This window comes from Phalangium opilio, unplaced genomic scaffold (assembly GCF_054372755.1).
Source record: "Phalangium opilio isolate 3A_F unplaced genomic scaffold, DU_Popi_V2 ptg000103l_1, whole genome shotgun sequence".
NCBI lineage: Eukaryota > Metazoa > Arthropoda > Arachnida > Opiliones > Phalangiidae > Phalangium > Phalangium opilio.
The window spans coordinates 2,731,008-2,748,244 of NW_028324205.1; the positions used below are offsets into that span (position 1 = coordinate 2,731,008).

General features: G+C 41.1%; 38 non-coding genes across 38 annotated transcripts; all 38 read left to right on the forward strand.

Annotated features, from left to right (window-relative positions):
* The first annotated feature begins 2,413 nt into the window (after window positions 1-2,413).
* Window positions 2,414-2,486, forward strand: TRNAV-AAC (transfer RNA valine (anticodon AAC)). Its single transcript has one exon. It is a non-coding gene; the product is annotated as a tRNA-Val (tRNA).
* Window positions 2,487-3,103: 617 nt separating this feature from the next.
* TRNAV-AAC (transfer RNA valine (anticodon AAC)) lies at window positions 3,104-3,176 on the forward strand. The gene has a single exon. It is a non-coding gene; the product is annotated as a tRNA-Val (tRNA).
* A 65-nt stretch (window positions 3,177-3,241) lies between these two features.
* On the forward strand, window positions 3,242-3,314 carry TRNAV-AAC (transfer RNA valine (anticodon AAC)). The gene has a single exon. It is a non-coding gene; the product is annotated as a tRNA-Val (tRNA).
* A 65-nt stretch (window positions 3,315-3,379) lies between these two features.
* TRNAV-AAC (transfer RNA valine (anticodon AAC)) lies at window positions 3,380-3,452 on the forward strand. Its single transcript has one exon. It is a non-coding gene; the product is annotated as a tRNA-Val (tRNA).
* A 203-nt stretch (window positions 3,453-3,655) lies between these two features.
* TRNAV-AAC (transfer RNA valine (anticodon AAC)) lies at window positions 3,656-3,728 on the forward strand. Its single transcript has one exon. It is a non-coding gene; the product is annotated as a tRNA-Val (tRNA).
* A 65-nt stretch (window positions 3,729-3,793) lies between these two features.
* On the forward strand, window positions 3,794-3,866 carry TRNAV-AAC (transfer RNA valine (anticodon AAC)). The gene has a single exon. It is a non-coding gene; the product is annotated as a tRNA-Val (tRNA).
* Window positions 3,867-4,069: 203 nt separating this feature from the next.
* On the forward strand, window positions 4,070-4,142 carry TRNAV-AAC (transfer RNA valine (anticodon AAC)). Its single transcript has one exon. It is a non-coding gene; the product is annotated as a tRNA-Val (tRNA).
* A 65-nt stretch (window positions 4,143-4,207) lies between these two features.
* TRNAV-AAC (transfer RNA valine (anticodon AAC)) lies at window positions 4,208-4,280 on the forward strand. The gene has a single exon. It is a non-coding gene; the product is annotated as a tRNA-Val (tRNA).
* Window positions 4,281-4,759: 479 nt separating this feature from the next.
* Window positions 4,760-4,832, forward strand: TRNAV-AAC (transfer RNA valine (anticodon AAC)). Its single transcript has one exon. It is a non-coding gene; the product is annotated as a tRNA-Val (tRNA).
* A 341-nt stretch (window positions 4,833-5,173) lies between these two features.
* TRNAV-AAC (transfer RNA valine (anticodon AAC)) lies at window positions 5,174-5,246 on the forward strand. Its single transcript has one exon. It is a non-coding gene; the product is annotated as a tRNA-Val (tRNA).
* A 65-nt stretch (window positions 5,247-5,311) lies between these two features.
* Window positions 5,312-5,384, forward strand: TRNAV-AAC (transfer RNA valine (anticodon AAC)). Its single transcript has one exon. It is a non-coding gene; the product is annotated as a tRNA-Val (tRNA).
* Window positions 5,385-5,725: 341 nt separating this feature from the next.
* On the forward strand, window positions 5,726-5,798 carry TRNAV-AAC (transfer RNA valine (anticodon AAC)). The gene has a single exon. It is a non-coding gene; the product is annotated as a tRNA-Val (tRNA).
* A 65-nt stretch (window positions 5,799-5,863) lies between these two features.
* On the forward strand, window positions 5,864-5,936 carry TRNAV-AAC (transfer RNA valine (anticodon AAC)). The gene has a single exon. It is a non-coding gene; the product is annotated as a tRNA-Val (tRNA).
* A 203-nt stretch (window positions 5,937-6,139) lies between these two features.
* On the forward strand, window positions 6,140-6,212 carry TRNAV-AAC (transfer RNA valine (anticodon AAC)). The gene has a single exon. It is a non-coding gene; the product is annotated as a tRNA-Val (tRNA).
* A 65-nt stretch (window positions 6,213-6,277) lies between these two features.
* Window positions 6,278-6,350, forward strand: TRNAV-AAC (transfer RNA valine (anticodon AAC)). Its single transcript has one exon. It is a non-coding gene; the product is annotated as a tRNA-Val (tRNA).
* Window positions 6,351-6,829: 479 nt separating this feature from the next.
* TRNAV-AAC (transfer RNA valine (anticodon AAC)) lies at window positions 6,830-6,902 on the forward strand. Its single transcript has one exon. It is a non-coding gene; the product is annotated as a tRNA-Val (tRNA).
* A 341-nt stretch (window positions 6,903-7,243) lies between these two features.
* On the forward strand, window positions 7,244-7,316 carry TRNAV-AAC (transfer RNA valine (anticodon AAC)). Its single transcript has one exon. It is a non-coding gene; the product is annotated as a tRNA-Val (tRNA).
* Window positions 7,317-7,381: 65 nt separating this feature from the next.
* Window positions 7,382-7,454, forward strand: TRNAV-AAC (transfer RNA valine (anticodon AAC)). The gene has a single exon. It is a non-coding gene; the product is annotated as a tRNA-Val (tRNA).
* Window positions 7,455-7,933: 479 nt separating this feature from the next.
* On the forward strand, window positions 7,934-8,006 carry TRNAV-AAC (transfer RNA valine (anticodon AAC)). The gene has a single exon. It is a non-coding gene; the product is annotated as a tRNA-Val (tRNA).
* Window positions 8,007-8,347: 341 nt separating this feature from the next.
* Window positions 8,348-8,420, forward strand: TRNAV-AAC (transfer RNA valine (anticodon AAC)). The gene has a single exon. It is a non-coding gene; the product is annotated as a tRNA-Val (tRNA).
* Window positions 8,421-8,623: 203 nt separating this feature from the next.
* TRNAV-AAC (transfer RNA valine (anticodon AAC)) lies at window positions 8,624-8,696 on the forward strand. The gene has a single exon. It is a non-coding gene; the product is annotated as a tRNA-Val (tRNA).
* Window positions 8,697-9,175: 479 nt separating this feature from the next.
* Window positions 9,176-9,248, forward strand: TRNAV-AAC (transfer RNA valine (anticodon AAC)). The gene has a single exon. It is a non-coding gene; the product is annotated as a tRNA-Val (tRNA).
* A 65-nt stretch (window positions 9,249-9,313) lies between these two features.
* Window positions 9,314-9,386, forward strand: TRNAV-AAC (transfer RNA valine (anticodon AAC)). Its single transcript has one exon. It is a non-coding gene; the product is annotated as a tRNA-Val (tRNA).
* A 203-nt stretch (window positions 9,387-9,589) lies between these two features.
* Window positions 9,590-9,662, forward strand: TRNAV-AAC (transfer RNA valine (anticodon AAC)). The gene has a single exon. It is a non-coding gene; the product is annotated as a tRNA-Val (tRNA).
* A 65-nt stretch (window positions 9,663-9,727) lies between these two features.
* TRNAV-AAC (transfer RNA valine (anticodon AAC)) lies at window positions 9,728-9,800 on the forward strand. The gene has a single exon. It is a non-coding gene; the product is annotated as a tRNA-Val (tRNA).
* Window positions 9,801-10,141: 341 nt separating this feature from the next.
* On the forward strand, window positions 10,142-10,214 carry TRNAV-AAC (transfer RNA valine (anticodon AAC)). The gene has a single exon. It is a non-coding gene; the product is annotated as a tRNA-Val (tRNA).
* Window positions 10,215-10,279: 65 nt separating this feature from the next.
* On the forward strand, window positions 10,280-10,352 carry TRNAV-AAC (transfer RNA valine (anticodon AAC)). The gene has a single exon. It is a non-coding gene; the product is annotated as a tRNA-Val (tRNA).
* A 754-nt stretch (window positions 10,353-11,106) lies between these two features.
* Window positions 11,107-11,179, forward strand: TRNAV-AAC (transfer RNA valine (anticodon AAC)). The gene has a single exon. It is a non-coding gene; the product is annotated as a tRNA-Val (tRNA).
* A 617-nt stretch (window positions 11,180-11,796) lies between these two features.
* On the forward strand, window positions 11,797-11,869 carry TRNAV-AAC (transfer RNA valine (anticodon AAC)). The gene has a single exon. It is a non-coding gene; the product is annotated as a tRNA-Val (tRNA).
* An 893-nt stretch (window positions 11,870-12,762) lies between these two features.
* TRNAV-AAC (transfer RNA valine (anticodon AAC)) lies at window positions 12,763-12,835 on the forward strand. The gene has a single exon. It is a non-coding gene; the product is annotated as a tRNA-Val (tRNA).
* Window positions 12,836-13,175: 340 nt separating this feature from the next.
* Window positions 13,176-13,248, forward strand: TRNAV-AAC (transfer RNA valine (anticodon AAC)). Its single transcript has one exon. It is a non-coding gene; the product is annotated as a tRNA-Val (tRNA).
* Window positions 13,249-13,451: 203 nt separating this feature from the next.
* On the forward strand, window positions 13,452-13,524 carry TRNAV-AAC (transfer RNA valine (anticodon AAC)). The gene has a single exon. It is a non-coding gene; the product is annotated as a tRNA-Val (tRNA).
* Window positions 13,525-13,727: 203 nt separating this feature from the next.
* Window positions 13,728-13,800, forward strand: TRNAV-AAC (transfer RNA valine (anticodon AAC)). Its single transcript has one exon. It is a non-coding gene; the product is annotated as a tRNA-Val (tRNA).
* A 65-nt stretch (window positions 13,801-13,865) lies between these two features.
* On the forward strand, window positions 13,866-13,938 carry TRNAV-AAC (transfer RNA valine (anticodon AAC)). The gene has a single exon. It is a non-coding gene; the product is annotated as a tRNA-Val (tRNA).
* Window positions 13,939-14,555: 617 nt separating this feature from the next.
* TRNAV-AAC (transfer RNA valine (anticodon AAC)) lies at window positions 14,556-14,628 on the forward strand. The gene has a single exon. It is a non-coding gene; the product is annotated as a tRNA-Val (tRNA).
* A 65-nt stretch (window positions 14,629-14,693) lies between these two features.
* Window positions 14,694-14,766, forward strand: TRNAV-AAC (transfer RNA valine (anticodon AAC)). Its single transcript has one exon. It is a non-coding gene; the product is annotated as a tRNA-Val (tRNA).
* A 617-nt stretch (window positions 14,767-15,383) lies between these two features.
* Window positions 15,384-15,456, forward strand: TRNAV-AAC (transfer RNA valine (anticodon AAC)). The gene has a single exon. It is a non-coding gene; the product is annotated as a tRNA-Val (tRNA).
* Window positions 15,457-17,039: 1,583 nt separating this feature from the next.
* Window positions 17,040-17,112, forward strand: TRNAV-AAC (transfer RNA valine (anticodon AAC)). The gene has a single exon. It is a non-coding gene; the product is annotated as a tRNA-Val (tRNA).
* The last annotated feature ends 125 nt before the right edge of the window (window positions 17,113-17,237 follow it).

The window sequence follows — 17,237 nt, forward strand, 5'->3', positions numbered from 1 at the left end:
CAGCATCTTTTAATGAGAATAATGGTTGTAAAATGCAGTTGGAACACCAGCTTTTATTATAGTTCCAGATATAATTGCGTAGCACGTCTTTACTATTAACCTGATAGTGATCAGTTACTTGTTCATATTTAGCGTTTAAACAATCGTTTAAACTATGATGAAAATAGCAAGCGCGACATATTCGTCTATAATTTTGCGGGCAACCACAATAGCATATTTTTACGTAATATTGGTAATGTAAATGATTTTGTTCATTTGATAAGATAAATGGTGGCGTTTCTATCCGGTTGCGATGCACTAGTTCAAATTCTTCGAACGTTAAGGGACTGAATTCGTCGAACACTATTTCTCTCTCTATAGACGATTTTGATATACTTATATCCAAATCTTCGAAAGTTCCAGGTGCTCGATGTTTATCTACTTCGGCGGCTTTAAAAAAGACTGATTCTATTTGGCCCCAAAAAGTTTTCGGTATAAAATTTTTTACATCGTTAAAATTAAAATATCTTTCATTATGAAACTTATATTTAAAAACATGCATTAAATTATTTATAGCGATATCTTGTAAAGATGTTACTTTAACGTCTTCTATTTTTTGTTTTTTCTCGGGGATTCTATTATATTTTCTTCTTCCATTTCGGTCTCTTACTTTGATTCGCTGTATAAAATAACTATTTCCCTTTTACTAAATTTTCCAGTCCATTTGAAAAGTACAAAGTACTCACCTTTTTATAGAAATGTGTTATCGCAAATTGTTAGTAAAGTATTTTTTCGGTACGAATGAATCTCGTCCTTTAAGTCTCATCTTTTATACTAAATGAGCGTTGTCTTTTCTAGCTTTAAGTCAAAGATATCTATCCTTTAATGTAAGGGTATGAATAGCTCTTTCTGATTACACTTAAGCGGAGTCATATTACTTATTATCGTTACTATGTGTATGGATTCAATAATAATATTTTTTTTAAACCTTCAACCACATCTGCTTCTCTTTAGTTTTATCCAACTAGTTCGAGTTAAACCTTGGGTCAAGATTAAACTTAGTTATAAACAATTTATAAAATTTTCCCATCGCCGATGAACGCCTTTATTTTTTCATCATTATATCTGTGCATATACAGTGATATTAAATTTCATCTTTTATTTTTCCAAGTCTTCAACCATATCTCTTTATTTTATCCAACTTGTTCATTTATAACCATAGGGCTAAATTTTGTTAATTTATAACTAACTTGTCCTATCGCCGACAAAGACCTTTATTTACGTTATTATATATGATAAATAGGGATTCTCTTCAACACAGCGCTGTCAATACCATTAAACGTATTCGCGACATCTTGTTTAGTCAATTTTCTGATAGTAATATCTTTCTAGCGCAATGACCGAGTAACGGATAATATGTAGGCGTAAATAAAATCGTCTCGAGTGAAATTCGAGACGTTAACAGATAATACATAAGCGAACACTCTCTTAAGTCTGGCGATTACGTCATGACTAAAGACAAGTACAGACACGTCCTAAAAACCCCTAAACAATTAACAAAGACCTAATCAATTGACGGTTATAGAATAGATTACATTAACGACTACCGGGAAATAAAAAGGATAAATATTCCTCGTAGATACTATCGAGAGTCCCTAATTTCCTCAATTCTTCCCGTAAACATTTTATAAAGTCATTTCCGTAAAATTCGGCTTTTTCTTCTAAACACAATGGCGCCGGTGAATCCGTTTCCGGGGCTTTGGCTCTTGTTTGATTTATACCGTGACCCAATCGGGTAAATAAAAGTCCGTCATGTAAATCCTCCAAAATAATGTCACTACTATCAAATATTAATCGCTTCAAAATTTCCACCTGATTCTGGTATTCGATATCTTGATGTTCAGGAGGTTTATCTTCATATATCGTGCATTTCTTAGTAACACGAGCGATTTTCCCACTTTCAGATACTCGGTGTTCGAAACATATTGTATACATAGTGCATTGATCTAAAAGATACGCGACCATATATTGGAAATCCTCGCGCCCTTTGAATCGTTGGTACGTCACTATATAACGCATAGTGTGTAAGAAGAGATCCATTAGAAGTCACTGCTCTCTTCAAGGCGAATAACCGAGATAAAGAGAGTAATGTCTTATCAGACAAACTCTAACTGACGATTACGTCACGACTAAAGAGAGACAAGTTCACGCCCTTAACCCTTTAACCAATTAACAAAGACCTAATCAATTGGCGACCCCCACTCTCGACCAATAAACGAACTCAGAGAAACCCCCCCGGATAAAAAACCGGTGTTCCCCCATTCTAAACTCACGCGAGTATACACGCGCGAGTCTAGCGCGCTAGAAGGCTGGCGGCACACTTAAATGACCTAATTAACTCTCCATATTTTAGGTGGTTTACTACTATTATCACGTATCTATGGTGTAGTGGTTATCACGTCCGCCTAACACGCGGAAGGTCCCAGGTTCGAGCCCTGGAAGATACATGTTTATATCATCGTGATGGGACATAATAATAAGCTAGCTCTCTTCAAAAACTGAAAATAACCAAGTATGTATGGAATTGTAGTTATCAAATCCGTTTTACACGCGTAAGGTCCCAGGTTCGAGCCCTAGTAGATACATGTTTTGACCATCGTGATGGGACATAATAATAATCTAGATATCTTGCAAAACTTTGTACTATCCCGTATCTATGGTGTAGTGGTTATTACGTCCGCCTAACACGCGGAAGGTCCCAGGTTCGAGCCCTTGTAGATTCATGTTTTGACCATCGTGATGGGACATAATAATTTGCTGGCTCTCTTCAAAAACTCAAAATAACCACGTATCTATGGAAATGTGTTTATCAAGTCCGCTTTACACGCGGAAGGTCCCAGGTTCGAGCCCTGGAAGATACATGTTTTGACCATCGTGATGGGACATAATAATAAGCTATCTCTCTTCAAAAACTCAAAATAACCACGTATGTATGGAATTGTAGTTATCAAGTCCGCTTTACACGCGTAAGGTCCCAGGTTCGAGCCCAAGTAGATACATGTTTTGACCATCGTGTTGGGACATAATAATAATCTAGATCTCTTGCAAAACTTTGTATTATCACGTATCTATGGTGTAGTGGTTATCACGTCCGCCTAACACGCGGAAGGTCCCAGGTTCGAGCCCTGGTAGATACATGTTTTGACCATCGTTATGGGACATAATAATAATCTAGATCTCTTGCAAAACTTTGTATTATCACGTATCTATGGTGTAGTGGTTATCACGTCCGCCTAACACGCGGAAGGTCCCAGGTTCGAGCCCTAGTAGATACATGTTTTGACCATCGTGATGGGACATAATAATAATCTAGATCTCTTGCAAAACTTTGTATTATCACGTATCTATGGTGTAGTGGTTATCACGTCCGCCTAACACGCGGAAGGTCCCAGGTTCGAGCCCTGGTAGATACATGTTATGACCATTGTGATGGGACATAATAATAATCTAGATCTCTTGCAAAACTTTGTATTATCACTTATCTATGTTGTAGTGGTTATCACGTCCGCCTAACACGCGGAAGGTCCCAGGTTCGAGCCCTGGTATATACATGTTTTGACCATCGTGATGGGACATAATAATAATCTAGATCACTTGCAAAACTTTGTATTATCACGTATCTATGGTGTAGTGGTTATCACGTCCGCCTAACACGCGGAAGGTCCCAGGTTCGAGCCCTAGTAGATACATGTTTTGACCATCGTGATGGGACATAATAATAATCTAGATCTCTTGCAAAACTTTGTATTATCACGTATCTATGGTGTAGTGGTTATCACGTCCGCCTAACGCGCGGAAGGTCCCAGGTTCGAGCCCTGGTAGATACATGTTATGACCATTGTGATGGGACATAATAATAATCTAGATCTCTTGCAAAACTTTGTATTATCACTTATCTATGTTGTAGTGGTTATCACGTCCGCCTAACACGCGGAAGGTCCCAGGTTCGAGCCCTGGTATATACATGTTTTGACCATCGTGATGGGACATAATAATAATCTAGATCACTTGCAAAACTTTGTATTATCACGTATCTATGGTGTAGTGGTTATCACGTCCGCCTAACACGCGGAAGGTCCCAGGTTCGAGCCCTAGTAGATACATGTTTTGACCATCGTGATGGGACATAATAATAATCTAGATCTCTTGCAAAACTTTGTATTATCACGTATCTATGGTGTAGTGGTTATCACGTCCGCCTAACGCGCGGAAGGTCCCAGGTTCGAGCCCTGGTAGATACATGTTATGACCATTGTGATGGGACATAATAATAATCTAGATCTCTTGCAAAACTTTGTATTATCACTTATCTATGTTGTAGTGGTTATCACGTGCGCCTAACACGCGGAAGGTCCCAGGTTCGAGCCCTGGTAAATACATGTTTTGACCATCGTGATGGGACATAATAATAATCTAGATCTCTTGCAAAACTTTGTATTATCACGTATCTATGGTGTAGTGGTTATCACTTCCGCCTAACACGCGGAAGGTCCCAGGTTCGAGCCGTGGAAAATACATGTTTAGACCATCGTGATGGGACATAACAATAAGCTAGCTCTCTTCAAAAACTCAAAATAACCACGTATCTATGGAATTGTGTTTATCAAGTCCGTTTTACACGCGTAAGGTCCCAGGTTCGAGCCCTAGTAGATACATGTTTTGACCATCGTGATGGGACATAATAATAATCTAGATCTCTTGCAAAAATTTGTATTATCTCGTATCTATGGTGTAGTGGTTATCACGTCCACCTAACACGCGGAAGGTCCCAGGTTCGAGCCCTGGTAGATACATGTTATGACCATTGTGATGGGACATAATAATAATCTAGATCTCTTCAAAAACTGAAAATAACCACGTATGTATGGAATTGTAGTTATCAAATCCGTTTTACACGCGTAAGGTCCCAGGTTCGAGCCCTAGTAGATACATGTTTTGACCATCGTGATGGGACATAATAAAAATCTAGATCACTTGCAAAACTTTGTATTATCACGTATCTATGATGTAGTGGTTATCACGTCCGCCTAACACGAGGAAGGTCCCAGGTTCGAGCCCTGGTAGATATATGTTTTGACCATCGTGATGGGACATAATAATAATCTAGATCTCTTGCAAAACTTTGTATTATCCCGCATCTATGGTGTAGTGGTTATCACGTCCGCCTAACACGCGGAAGGTCCCAGGTTCGAGCCCTGGTAGATACATGTTTTGACCATCGTGATGGGACATAATAATAATCTAGATCTCTTGCAAAACTTTGTATTATCACGTATCTATGGTGTAGTGGTTATCACGTCCGCCTAACACGCGGAAGGTCCCAGGTTCGAGCCCTGGAAGATACATGTTTATACCATCGTGATGGGACATAATAATAAGCTAGCTCTCTTCAAAAACTGAAAATAACCACGTATGTATGGAATTGTAGTTATCAAATCCGTTTTACACGCGTAAGGTCCCAGGTTCGAGCCCTAGTAGATACATGTTTTGACCATCGTGATGGGACATAATAAAAATCTAGATCACTTGCAAAACTTTGTATTATCACGTATCTATGATGTAGTGGTTATCACGTCCGCCTAACACGAGGAAGGTCCCAGGTTCGAGCCCTGGTAGATATATGTTTTGACCATCGTGATGGGACATAATAATAATCTAGATCTCTTGCAAAACTTTGTATTATCCCGCATCTATGGTGTAGTGGTTATCACGTCCGCCTAACACGCGGATGGTCCCAGGTTCGATCCCTGGTAAATACATGTTTTGACCATCGTGATGGGACATAATAATAATCTAGATCTCTTGCAAAACTTTGTATTATCACGTATCTATGGTGTAGTGGTTATCACGTCCGCCTAACACGCGGAAGGTCCCAGGTTCGAGCCCTGGAAGATACATGTTTATACCATCGTGATGGGACATAATAATAAGCTAGCTTTCTTCAAAAACTGAAAATAACCACGTATTTATGGAATTGTAGTTATCAAAGCCGTTTTACACGCGTAAGGTCCCAGGTTCGAGCCCTTGTATATACATGTTTTGACCATTGTGATGGGACATAATAATAATCTAGATCTCTTGCAAAACTTTGTATTATCACGTATCTATGGTGTAGTGGTTATCACGTCCGCCTAACACGCGGAAGGTCCCAGGTTCGAGCCCTGGTATATACATGTTTTGACCATCGTGATGGGACATAATAATAATCTAGATCACTTGCAAAACTTTGTATTATCACGTATCTATGGTGTAGTGGTTATCACGTCCGCCTAACACGCGGAAGGTCCCAGGTTCGAGCCCTGGTAGATACATGTTTTGACCATCGTGATGGGACATGATAATAATCTAGATCTCTTGCAAAACTTTGTATTATCACGTATCTATGATGTAGTGGTTATCACGTCCGCCTAACACGAGGAAGGTCCCAGGTTCGAGCCCTGGAAGATACATGTTTATACCATCGTGATGGGACATAATAATAAGCTAGCTCTCTTCAAAAACTGAAAATAACCACGTATGTATGGAATTGTAGTTATCAAATCCGTTTTACACGCGTAAGGTCCCAGGTTCGAGCCCTAGTAGATACATGTTTTGACCATCGTGATGGGACATAATAAAAATCTAGATCACTTGCAAAACTTTGTATTATCACGTATCTATGATGTAGTGGTTATCACGTCCGCCTAACACGAGGAAGGTCCCAGGTTCGAGCCCTGGTAGATATATGTTTTGACCATCGTGATGGGACATAATAATAATCTAGATCTCTTGCAAAACTTTGTATTATCCCGCATCTATGGTGTAGTGGTTATCACGTCCGCCTAACACGCGGATGGTCCCAGGTTCGATCCCTGGTAAATACATGTTTTGACCATCGTGATGGGACATAATAATAATCTAGATCTCTTGCAAAACTTTGTATTATCACGTATCTATGGTGTAGTGGTTATCACGTCCGCCTAACACGCGGAAGGTCCCAGGTTTGAGCCCTGGAAGATACATGTTTATACCATCGTGATGGGACATAATAATAAGCTAGCTTTCTTCAAAAACTGAAAATAACCACGTATTTATGGAATTGTAGTTATCAAAGCCGTTTTACACGCGTAAGGTCCCAGGTTCGAGCCCTTGTATATACATGTTTTGACCATTGTGATGGGACATAATAATAATCTAGATCTCTTGCAAAACTTTGTATTATCACGTATCTATGGTGTAGTGGTTATCACGTCCGCCTAACACGCGGAAGGTCCCAGGTTCGAGCCCTGGTATATACATGTTTTGACCATCGTGATGGGACATAATAATAATCTAGATCACTTGCAAAACTTTGTATTATCACGTATCTATGGTGTAGTGGTTATCACGTCCGCCTAACACGCGGAAGGTCCCAGGTTCGAGCCCTGGTAGATACATGTTTTGACCATCGTGATGGGACATGATAATAATCTAGATCTCTTGCAAAACTTTGTATTATCACGTATCTATGATGTAGTGGTTATCACGTCCGCCTAACACGAGGAAGGTCCCAGGTTCGAGCCCTGGTAGATACATGTTTTGACCATTGTGATGGGACATAATAATAATCTAGATCTCTTGCAAAACTTTGTATTATCCCGCATCTATGGTGTAGTGGTTATCACGTCCGCCTAACACGCGGATGGTCCCAGGTTCGAGCCCTGGTAAATACATGTTTTGACCATCGTGATGGGACATAATAATAATCTAGATCTCTTGCAAAACTGAAAATAACCACGTATGTATGGAATTGTAGTTATCAAATCCGTTTTACACGCGTAAGGTCCCAGGTTCGAGCCCTAGTAGATACATGTTTTGACCATCGTGATGGGCCATAATAAAAATCTAGATCACTTGCAAAACTTTGTATTATCACGTATCTATGGTGTAGTGGTTATCACGTCCGCCTAACACGCGGAAGGTCCCAGGTTCGAGCCCTGGTAGATACATGTTTTGACCATCGTGATGGGACATGATAATAATCTAGATCTCTTGCAAAACTTTGTATTATCCCGCATCTATGGTGTAGTGGTTATCACGTCCGCCTAACACGCGGATGGTCCCAGGTTCGAGCCCTGGTAAATACATGTTTTGACCATCGTGATGGGACATAATAATAATCTAGATCTCTTGCAAAACTGAAAATAACCACGTATGTATGGAATTGTAGTTATCAAATCCGTTTTACACGCGTAAGGTCCCAGGTTCGAGCCCTGGTATATACATGTTTTGACCATCGTGATGGGACATAATAAAAATCTAGATCACTTGCAAAACTTTGTATTATCACGTATCTATGGTGTAGTGGTTATCACGTCCGCCTAACACGCGGAAGGTCCCAGGTTCGAGCCCTGGTAGATACATGTTTTGACCATCGTGATGGGACATGATAATAATCTAGATCTCTTGCAAAACTTTGTATTATCCCGCATCTATGGTGTAGTGGTTATCACGTCCGCCTAACACGCGGATGGTCCCAGGTTCGAGCCCTGGTAAATACATGTTTTGACCATCGTGATGGGACATAATAATAATCTAGATCTCTTGCAAAACTTTGTATTATCACGTATCTATGGTGTAGTGGTTATCACTTCCGCCTAACACGCGGAAGGTCCCAGGTTCGAGCCCTGGTAGATACATGTTATGACCATCGTGATGGGACATAATAATAATCTAGATCTCTTGCAAAATTTTGTATTATCACGTATCTATGGTGTAGTGGTTATCACGTCCGCCTAACACGCGGAAGGTCCCAGGTTCGAGCCCTGGAATATACATGTTTATACCGTCGTGATGGGACATAATAATAAGCTAGCTCTCTTCAAAAACTGAAAATAACCACGTATGTATGGAATTGTAGTTATCAAATCCGTTTTACACGCGTAAGGTCCCAGGTTCGAGCCCTAGTAGATACATGTTTTGACCATCGTGATGGGACATAATAAAAATCTAGATCACTTGCAAAACTTTGTATTATCACGTATCTATGATGTAGTGGTTATCACGTCCGCCTAACACGAGGAAGGTCCCAGGTTCGAGCCCTGGTAGATATATGTTTTGACCATCGTGATGGGACATAATAATAATCTAGATCTCTTGCAAAACTTTGTATTATCCCGCATCTATGGTGTAGTGGTTATCACGTCCGCCTAACACGCGGATGGTCCCAGGTTCGATCCCTGGTAAATACATGTTTTGACCATCGTGATGGGACATAATAATAATCTAGATCTCTTGCAAAACTTTGTATTATCACGTATCTATGGTGTAGTGGTTATCACGTCCGCCTAACACGCGGAAGGTCCCAGGTTCGAGCCCTGGAAGATACATGTTTATACCATCGTGATGGGACATAATAATAAGCTAGCTTTCTTCAAAAACTGAAAATAACCACGTATTTATGGAATTGTAGTTATCAAAGCCGTTTTACACGCGTAAGGTCCCAGGTTCGAGCCCTTGTATATACATGTTTTGACCATTGTGATGGGACATAATAATAATCTAGATCTCTTGCAAAACTTTGTATTATCACGTATCTATGGTGTAGTGGTTATCACGTCCGCCTAACACGCGGAAGGTCCCAGGTTCGAGCCCTGGTATATACATGTTTTGACCATCGTGATGGGACATAATAATAATCTAGATCACTTGCAAAACTTTGTATTATCACGTATCTATGGTGTAGTGGTTATCACGTCCGCCTAACACGCGGAAGGTCCCAGGTTCGAGCCCTGGTAGATACATGTTTTGACCATCGTGATGGGACATGATAATAATCTAGATCTCTTGCAAAACTTTGTATTATCACGTATCTATGATGTAGTGGTTATCACGTCCGCCTAACACGAGGAAGGTCCCAGGTTCGAGCCCTGGAAGATACATGTTTATACCATCGTGATGGGACATAATAATAAGCTAGCTCTCTTCAAAAACTGAAAATAACCACGTATGTATGGAATTGTAGTTATCAAATCCGTTTTACACGCGTAAGGTCCCAGGTTCGAGCCCTAGTAGATACATGTTGTGACCATTGTGATGGGACATAATAATAATCTAGATCTCTTGCAAAACTTTGTATTATCACGTATCTATGTTGTAGTGGTTATCACGTCCGCCTAACACGCGGAAGGTCCCAGGTTCGAGCCCTGGTAGATACATGTTTTGACCATCGTGATGGGACATGATAATAATCTAGATCACTTGCAAAACTTTGTATTATCACGTATCTATGGTGTAGTGGTTATCACGTCCGCCTAACACGCGGAAGGCCCCAGGTTCGAGCCCTGGTAGATACATGTTTTGACCATCGTGATGGGACATAATAATAATCTAGATCTCTTGCAAAACTTTGTATTATCACGTATCTATGGTGTAGTGGTTATTACGTCCGCCTAACACGCGGAAGGTCCCAGGTTCGAGCCCTGGTAGATCTAGGTTTTGACCATCATGATGGGACATAATAATAATCTAGATCTCTTGCAAAACGTTGTATTATCACGAATATATGGTGTAGTGGTTATCACGTCCGCCTAACACGCGGAAGGTCCTAGGTTCGAGCCCTGGTAGATACATGTTTTGACCATCGTGATGGGGCATAACAATAATCTAGATCTCTTGCAAAACTTTGTATTATCCCGTATCTATGGTGTAGTGGTTATTACGTCCGCCTAACACGCGGAAGGTCCCAGGTTCGAGCCCTTGTAGATACATGTTTTGACCATCGTGATGGGACATAATAATAAGCTACCTCTCTTCAAAAACTGAAAATAACCACGTATTTATGGAATTGTAGTTATCAAATCCCATTTACACGCGTAAGGTCCCAGGTTCGAGCCCTAGTAGATACATGTTTTGACCATCGTGATGGGACATAATAATAATCTAGATGTCTTGCAAAACTTTGTATTATCACGTATCTATGGTGTAGTGGTTATCACGTCCGCCTAACACGCGGAAGGCCCAGGTTCGAGCCTTGGTAGATATATGTTTTGACCATCGTGATGGGACATAATATTAATCTAGATCTCTTGCAAAACGTTGTATTACCACGAATCTATGGTGTAGTGGTTATCACGTCCGCCTAACACGCGGAAGGTCCCAGGTTCGAGCCCTGGTAGATACATGTTTTGACCATCGTGATGGGACATAACAATAATCTAGATCTCTTGCAAAACTTTGTATTATCCCGTATCTATGGTGTAGTGGTTATTACGTCCGCCTAACACGCGGAAGGTCCCAGGTTCGAGCCCTTGTAGATACATGTTTTGACCATCGTGATGGGACATAATAATAATCTACATCTCTTGCAAAACTTTGTATTATCACGTATCTATGGTGTAGTGGTTATCACGCCCGCCTAACACGCGGAAGGTCCCAGGTTCGAGCCGTGGAAGGCACATGTTTTGACCATCGTGATGGGAAATAATAATAAGCTAGCTCTCTTCAAAAACTCAAAATAACCACGTATCTATGGAATTGTGGTTATCAAGTCCGCTTTACACGCGGAAGGTCCCAGGTTCGAGCCCTAGTAGATACATGTTTTGACCATCGTGATGAGACATAATAATAATCTAGATCTCTTGCAAAACTTTGTATTATCCTGTATCTATGGTGTAGCTGTTATTACGTGCGCCTAACACGCGGAAGGTCCCAGGTTCGATCCCTTGTAGATACATGTTTAGACCATCGTGATGGGACATAATAATAAGCTAGCTCTCTTGCAAAACTTTGTATTATCACGTATCTATGGTGTAGTGGTTATCACGTCCGCCTAACACGCGGAAGGTCCCAGGTTCGAGCCCTGGTAGATATATGTTTTGACCATCGTGATGGGACATAATAATAATCTAGATCTCTTGCAAAACGTTGCATTACCACGAATCTATGGTGTAGTGGTTATCACGTCCGCCTAACACGCGGAAGGTCCCAGGTTCGAGCCCTAGTAGATACATGTTTTGACCATCGTGATGGGACATAACAATAATCTAGATCTCTTGCAAAACTTTGTATTATCTCGTATCTATGGTGTAGTGGTTATTACGTCCGCCTAACACGCGGAAGGTCCCAGGTTCGAGCCCTTGTAGATATATGTATTGACCATCGTGATGGGACATAATAATAATCTAGATATCTTGCAAAACTTTGTATTATCACGTATCTATGGTGTAGTGGTTATCACGTCCGCCTAACACGCGGAAGGTCCCAGATTCGAGCCGTGGAAGGCACATGTTTAGACCATCGTGATGGGACATAATAATAAGCTATCTCTCTTCAAAAACTCGAAATACCCACGTGTGTATGGAATTCTAGTTATCAAGTCCGCTTTACACGCGTAAGGTCCCAGGTTCGAGCCCTAGTAGATACATGTTTTGACCATCGTGATGGGACATAACAATAATCTAGATCTCTTGCAAAACTTTGTATTATCCCGTATCTATGGTGTAGTGGTTATTACGTCCGCTTAACACGCGGAAGGTCCCAGGTTCGAGCCCTTGTAGATATATGTATTGACCATCGTGATGGGACATAATAATAATCTAGATCTCTTGCAAAACTTTGTATTATCCCGCATCTATGGTGTAGTGGTTATCACGTCCGCCTAACACGCGGATGGTCCCAGGTTCGAGCCCTGGTAAATACATGTTTTGACCATCGTGATGGGACATAATAATAATCTAGATCTCTTGCAAAACTTTGTATTATCACGTATCTATGGTGTAGTGGTTATCACGTCCGCCTAACACGCGGAAGGTCCCAGGTTCGAGCCCTGGAAGATACATGTTTATACCATCGTGATGGGACATAATAATAAGCTAGCTTTCTTCAAAAACTGAAAATAACCACGTATTTATGGAATTGTAGTTATCAAATCCGTTTTACACGCGTAAGGTCCCAGGTTCGAGCCCTAGTAGATACATGTTTTGACCATCGTGATGGGACATAATAATAATCTAGATGTCTTGCAAAACTTTGTATTATCACGTATCTATGGTGTAGTGGTTATCACGTCCGCCTAACACGCGGAAGGCCCAGGTTCGAGCCTTGGTAGATATATGTTTTGACCATCGTGATGGGACATAATATTAATCTAGATCTCTTGCAAAACGTCGTATTACCACGAATCTATGGTGTAGTGGTTATCACGTCCGCCTAACACGCGGAAGGTCCCAGGTTCGAGCCCTGGTAGATACATGTTTTGACCATCGTGATGGGACATAACAATAATCTAGATCTCTTCAAAAACTGAAAATAACCACGTATGTATGGAATTGTGTTTATCAAGTCCGCTTTACACGCGTAAGGTCCCAGGTTCGAGCCCTAGTAGATACATGTTTTGACCATCGTGATGGGACATAATAATAATCTAGATCTCTTGCAAAAACTTGTATTATCTCGTATCTATGGTGTAGTGGTTATCACGTCCACCTAACACGCGGAAGGTCCCAGGTTCGAGCCCTGGTAGATACATGTTATGACCATTGTGATGGGACATAATAATAATCTAGATCTCTTCAAAAACTGAAAATAACCACGTATGTATGGAATTGTAGTTATCAAATCCGTTTTACACGCGTAAGGTCCCAGGTTCGAGCCCTAGTAGATACATGTTTTGACCATTGTGATGGGACATAATAATAATCTAGATCTCTTGCAAAACTTTGTATTATCACGTATCTATGTTGTAGTGGTTATCACGTCCGCCTAACACGCGGAAGGTCCCAGGTTCGAGCCCTGGTAGATACATGTTTTGACCATCGTGATGGGACATAATAATAATCTAGATCACTTGCAAAACTTTGTATTATCACGTATCTATGGTGTAGTGGTTATCACGTCCGCCTAACACGCGGAAGGTCCCAGGTTCGAGCCCTGGTAGATACATGTTTTGACCATCGTGATGGGACATAATAATAATCTAGATCTCTTGCAAAACTTTGTATTATCACGTATCTATGGTGTAGTGGTTATTACGTCCGCCTAACACGCGGAAGGTCCCAGGTTCGAGCCCTGGTAGATCTAGGTTTTGACCATCATGATGGGACATAATAATAATCTAGATCTCTTGCAAAACGTTGTATTATCACGAATATATGGTGTAGTGGTTATCACGTCCGCCTAACACGCGGAAGGTCCTAGGTTCGAGCCCTGGTAGATACATGTTTTGACCATCGTGATGGGACATAACAATAATCTAGATCTCTTGCAAAACTTTGTATTATCCCGTATCTATGGTGTAGTGGTTATTACGTCCGCCTAACACGCGGAAGGTCCCAGGTTCGAGCCCTTGTAGATACATGTTTTGACCATCGTGATGGGACATAATAATAAGCTACCTCTCTTCAAAAACTGAAAATAACCACGTATTTATGGAATTGTAGTTATCAAATCCGTTTTACACGCGTAAGGTCCCAGGTTCGAGCCCTAGTAGATACATGTTTTGACCATCGTGATGGGACATAATAATAATCTAGATGTCTTGCAAAACTTTGTATTATTACGTATCTATGGTGTAGTGGTTATCACGTCTGCCTAACACGCGGAAGGTCCCAGGTTCGAGCCCTGGTAGATATATGTTTTGACCATCGTGATGGGACATAATAATAATCTAGATCTCTTGCAAAACGTTGTATTACCACGAATCTATGGTGTAGTGGTTATCACGTCCGCCTAACACGCGGAAGGTCCCAGGTTCGAGCCCTGGTAGATACATGTTTTGACCATCGTGATGGGACATAACAATAATCTAGATCTCTTGCAAAACTTTGTATTATCCCGTATCTATGGTGTAGTGGTTATTACGTCCGCCTAACACGCGGAAGGTCCCAGGTTCGAGCCCTTGTAGATACATGTTTTGACCATCGTGATGGGACATAATAATAATCTAGATCTCTTGCAAAACTTTGTATTATCACGTATCTATGGTGTAGTGGTTATCACGCCCGCCTAACACGCGGAAGGTCCCAGGTTCGAGCCGTGGAAGGCACATGTTTTGACCATCGTGATGGGAAATAATAATAAGCTAGCTCTCTTCAAAAACTCAAAATAACCACGTATCTATGGAATTGTGGTTATCAAGTCCGCTTTACACGCGGAAGGTCCCAGGTTCGAGCCCTAGTAGATACATGTTTTGACCATCGTGATGAGACATAATAATAATCTAGATCTCTTGCAAAACTTTGTATTATCCTGTATCTATGGTGTAGCTGTTATTTCGTGCGCCTAACACGCGGAAGGTCCCAGGTTCGATCCCTTGTAGATACATGTTTAGACCATCGTGATGGGACATAATAATAAGCTAGCTCTCTTGCAAAACTTTGTATTATCACGTATCTATGGTGTAGTGGTTATCACGTCCGCCTAACACGCGGAAGGTCCCAGGTTCGAGCCCTGGTAGATATATGTTTTGACCATCGTGATGGGACATAACAATAATCTAGATCTCTTGCAAAACTTTGTATTATCCCGTATCTATGGTGTAGTGGTTATTACGTCCGCCTAACACGCGGAAGGTCCCAGGTTCGAGCCCTTGTAGATATATGTATTGACCATCGTGATGGGACATAATAATAATCTAGATATCTTGCAAAACTTTGTATTATCACGTATCTATGGTGTAGTGGTTATCACGTCCGCCTAACACGCGGAAGGTCCCAGATTCGAGCCGTGGAAGGCACATGTTTAGACCATCGTGATGGGACATAATAATAAGCTATCTCTCTTCAAAAACTCGAAATACCCACGTGTGTATGGAATTCTAGTTATCAAGTCCGCTTTACACGCGTAAGGTCCCAGGTTCGAGCCCTAGTAGATACATGTTTTGACCATCGTGATGGGACATAACAATAATCTAGATCTCTTGCAAAACTTTGTATTATCCCGTATCTATGGTGTAGTGGTTATCACGTCCGCCTAACACGCGGAAGGTCCCAGGTTCAAGCCCTAGTAGATATATGTATTGACCATCGTGATGGGACATAATAATAATCTAGATATCTTGCAAAACTTTGTATTATCACGTATCTATGGTGTAGTGGTTATCACGTCCGCCTAACACGCGGAAGGTCCCAGATTCGAGCCGTGGAAGGCACATGTTTAGACCATCGTGATGGGACATAATAATAAGCTATCTCTCTTCAAAAACTCGAAATACCCACGTGTGTATGGAATTCTAGTTATCAAGTCCGCTTTACACGCGTAAGGTCCCAGGTTCGAGCCCTAGTAGATACATGTTTTGACCATCGTGATGGGACATAACAATAATCTAGATCTCTTGCAAAACTTTGTATTATCCCGTATCTATGTTGTAGTGGTTATTACGTCCGCCTAACACGCGGAAGGTCCCAGATTCGAGCCGTGGAAGGCACATGTTTAGACCATCGTGATGGGACATAATAATAAGCTATCTCTCTTCAAAAACTCGAAATACCCACGTGTGTATGGAATTCTAGTTATCAAGTCCGCTTTACACGCGTAAGGTCCCAGGTTCGAGCCCTAGTAGATACATGTTTTGACCATCGTGATGGGACATAACAATAATCTAGATCTCTTGCAAAACTTTGTATTATCCCGTATCTATGGTGTAGTGGTTATTACGTCCGCTTAACACGCGGAAGGTCCCAGGTTCGAGCCCTTGTAGATATATGTATTGACCATCGGGATGGGACATAATAATAATCTAGATCTCTTGCAAAACTTTGTATTATCCCGCATCTATGGTGTAGTGGTTATCACGTCCGCCTAACACGCGGATGGTCCCAGGTTCGAGCCCTGGTAAATACATGTTTTGACCATCGTGATGGGACATAATAATAGTCTAGATCTCTTGCAAAACTTTGTATTATCACGTATCTATGGTGTAGTGGTTATCACGTCCGCCTAACACGCGGAAGGTCCCAGGTTCGAGCCGTGGAAAATACATGTTTAGACCATCGTGATGGGACATAATAATAATCTAGATCACTTGCAAAACTTTGAATTATCACGTATCTATGGTGTAGTGGTTATCACGTCCGCCTAACACGCGGAAGGTCCCAGGTTCGAGCCCTGGTAGATACATGTTTTGACCATCGTGATGGGACATAATAATAAGCTAGCTCTCTTCAAAAACTGAAAATAACCACGTATCTATGGATTTGTGTTTATCAAGTCCGCTTTACACGCGTAAGGTCCCAGGTTCGAGC